At 44.8% G+C, this 3789-nt stretch overlaps 1 long non-coding RNA gene across 1 annotated transcript; it reads right to left on the reverse strand.

Annotated features, from left to right (window-relative positions):
* Nucleotides 1-270: 270 nt before the first annotated feature.
* LOC129628859 (uncharacterized) lies at nt 271-3468 on the reverse strand. The gene is made up of 3 exons (XR_008702950.1): nt 3278-3468; nt 2836-2929; nt 271-658 (listed from the first exon to the last, which is right to left on the reverse strand). It is a non-coding gene; the product is annotated as an uncharacterized LOC129628859 (long non-coding RNA).
* Between the last annotated feature and the right edge of the window lie 321 nt (nt 3469-3789).

The raw sequence follows: 3789 nt of genomic DNA on the forward strand, positions 1-3789 counted from the left end.
TGCTAAGCTATGTTATATAACTTAACCCAGACGGGACTTGGATGCTGCAGTCAACAAATTACGTTGTCAGTTTGTCAGTTGCATTCATGTCACTGCTAGATCTCGGGTGAAATTTAGGGCACTGATCTCAGGGTGGGAATTAGAGGCCATATGGGAGGATTTGAATGATTTAGAACACCCCTGGCTCCACTAAATCCCTGTGCAGCACAAGCTGCCTTCCCTGAAGACCTTGAAATGACCTTGTCTTGGACGTTACCCTGCAAAGTGTTTCAGGGTACACTGAAAGAGAAACAAACCACTCCACACTTAGTGGCTTAACATGACAATTCGTTCTTTTTCACAGTTCTGTGGGTTGGCTGGGTGGTTATTCCACTGGTCTGGTCTGGGTTGTCTCCGGTGACTGCATCCACTAGATGCTGGGCTCAGCTGGAATGGCCGGGCGCTGAGCTTCTCTCTCATGTGGTCCTGCATCTCCATCTTCTTCCTGGCACAGTGGTGGCCTCAGGATTCTCAGATGATGAAGGCAGGAGCTAAGCCTCTGAGGCCTGAGCTCTGCAGCTTCAATCATGTTGTTTATCATTCTGTTGGTCAAAGCAAGTCACCAAGCCAGCCAGGATTCAAGGCATGAGGAAGAGACTCTACCTCTGGATGAAAGGAGCTGCAAAATATCGTAGGCATGATTTCAATCTATTCCCCAAGGGGCGGCCAACCCTCTTCATGTCCAAGCCCCATTGTCTCTAGTCCCATAACTGGATTTAGATGCTTTCCTGCCTCAGGGGACTAGTTCCAGAGTCAGATCGGGGAGGAAGAAGCATCCACATCAGAAGAATTGCAAGATTTTGCTAATTTATTAATATATCACCCAAAAGTCTGGATAACGTTTGTGGGGATGTTGTCTGTGGGTGCTCGCCCTTGGACGGAGGAACATACTTTTCACTGGGCTGGACTATCAGTGTGAGTATGTTTGCCTCCAATTCCAGAGTCAGTGTGTTAGTGTGAGCACCTAGCAGCGGTTTTCATTATTTGCTTAGTTGGTTGACAGAAACCTGGATTCAGCTGAGGTCTATGCTTGATATTGGATTGCCAGAATTCTTTGCTTTAACATAGAGGAGGGAATCCAGTGCTAAGGGAGGAAGCAATGTTGATGTGGTTTGCCCTGTGTGATCCACTCACATACCCCCCAAGCCAAGTTCCACAGTCCCGACTTCCTCTTAGACAGCCTGGAGGAAATTCCCTTCACCAAGGCATGGAGAAATACATCAGTGAGGGGAGCATCTTTAAAGCTGATGTAGTACTTTTCTCTGCAGGCTAGGGATGCTAGTGAGAGACACTGTCACAGAAACGGACTCCATAATTTTAGTGGAAATGATGGGATCCCAGGGGAGCAGAGCACACACAGCAGCACTTGGCCACCTGGGACAGCAGATGCCAAGTGATACTCAGAAAGATCTAACCCACAGATGTCTTTAGCAAAGACTAATAGTTTAAGGGCCAAATAAGACCAAAGGGAATAGACAGGCAGACTCTAAGTCCTCCTTAATCTGTGTAACAGAAACAACAAAGCAAAACCACAAACAAAACCCTCCAGTCCTGCTAGCAAAAACCTGATTTGACCCATTATGAAAGAGAACTTTGGTCCCTCACCCAAAGCCCCTTGAAAGGAAGGGAGGCCAGTACCCTTCAGAGTGAGCCCTTCAATAAAATCCCAGATACATACTGTAAATCTTCCTTTTAGCCTACCTTCCACAAAGGGTCCTAGACCATTTGCCAGAGAACTGTGCTCTGTGAAAGGAAAACACGCAGGCTTTTCAGGATTAGCAGGACTTGAGCCTATCTAATGCTAATTCCTGAGAACACAGAACACCACAGTGTAGAGGTTCACGTGTGTCAGGTGACAGCTGGAGTCTGACTTCAGTCCAGGCATGGTGCTTGGACTCATCCTGCAATCGCATTTTTAGTTTCAGGGAGTATAATTGGAATTTACAGCATACATGCACCTGTAGACCTGTGGATAAGGGCCATTATGGTAGAAAGGGCCAAGTGGAAGCTTCTGGAACTTTTTCTTCTTACTGATCAATAACCCAAAGTCATGGTGCAAATCCAGGAAAATTACAGAAATTTGTGCCCTCATCAAAAACTTGAGAGATGCAAGCTACTTTCTATTGCATCTCGCTTAACTTACTTCTTCAGTCTGTGCAGAAGGCGTAAGTCTTGGAGGATGAACAGGGAATTACCATAAGCTTACTCAGATGATTCCAAATAATGATTCCAGCAGCTCCCAGTCTAGGTGCAGTCTTTGTTTTTAAGAATGAATAGGGGTAGTCTTTTTATGGGAGCAAATATATGTATTTTTTGGTCATTTAATATGAAAACTATTTATCTGAAAAAGAATTTTTTTTTAATCTTTCTCTATAGAAAATATCAGAAGCAGCTTTATTTTTCTTGGCAGGGGCAGCAATACAGCTTTCTCATCTTGTCTTGAAATTCTCCAAGTCTCTGATTCTCTGTTACAATGTAACCTGATCATCCTTCCATAACACAGACACAGAATGTCCAGTACATTGATGACATCATGTTCCCAGGATTCAGAGAGTTAAAAGTAGCAGATACTTTAAGATTAAAAAATGTGCTGATAATGGGAGATGAATCCCATAAGAACATAGGGGCCTGCCACCCAAGTGAAGTTTCTGGGTGTTCAGTGCTCTGGATCATGCCAGGAAAGAGATACTAGTTGGGGTTCTTCAGAGAAACAAAATGAATAGAAGACACAGCTACAGATATGTGTATATAGAGATAGAGAGATACAAGGAGATGTATTATAAGGAACTGGCTCACTGGATTATTGAAGCTGAGAAGTCCTGTGATCTTCTGTCTGTAAGCTGGAGAGCTAGGAGTTCCAGTAGTATAGTTTCAGTTCAAGTTTGAAGGCCTGAAAAGCAGGAGAGGTGATGGTTAGTTCCAGTCTGAAGGTAGGAGAAGACCAACACCCCAGCTTGAAGATAGCCAGGCAGAGAGCAAATGTTGCCTTACTCAGTCCTTTGTTCTATTTCAACAGATTAGATGAGATCCACCCATACTGGGAAGGGCAATCTGCTTTATTCCACTATAAGTCTAATGTTAATCTCATTCTTTACAAATACACCTGGAATAATGTTTGACCAAATATCTTGGCACCCAGTGGCCCAGTAAAGTTAACATATAACATTATCACATCCTACAAAGTAAAACGAACTTGCTGTGCTTTCTGCTTCCTAGTAGAAGTAAGAAAGAAGCATACTTGCTGGGTTTCCATGTATTTTGGTGGCAATGTATGTCACATTTTGGAGTGCTGCTCTGATTCATTTCATTTACAGAGTAACCAGTAAGGTTGCCAGCTTCAAGTGGAGCATTGGAGAAGGAAATGGCAACCCACTCCAGTGTTCTTGCCTGGAGAATCCCAGGGACGGGGGAGCCTGGTGGGCTGCTGTCTATGGGGTCGCACAGAGTCGGACACGACTGAAATGACTTAGCAGCAGCAGCAGAGCAAAAGAAGGCTTCCAGATGTCCGGGCTGAAGGGCAAGCAGCTCTTTCTCATAGCCTTGATGACTCAGCTGATGCAAAGTGATTCATGTGTTTGCAGCAGATGGGGATGAAGTCAGCCTGTGGCAAACCCTGAGAAAAGAACCGCAATGGAGTGTCTAGGAGTCAGGAGCAAAGCCAGGCACTCCTTGGTAAACAATTTTCCTCCTTTTGAGGAAGAGCTCCTGGCTGGCTGCTGGGCCTGCTGAGAAAAAGTCCTTGTGTGGAGG

Source organism: Bubalus kerabau, chromosome 15 (genome assembly GCF_029407905.1).
Source record: "Bubalus kerabau isolate K-KA32 ecotype Philippines breed swamp buffalo chromosome 15, PCC_UOA_SB_1v2, whole genome shotgun sequence".
Classification (NCBI taxonomy): domain Eukaryota; kingdom Metazoa; phylum Chordata; class Mammalia; order Artiodactyla; family Bovidae; genus Bubalus; species Bubalus kerabau.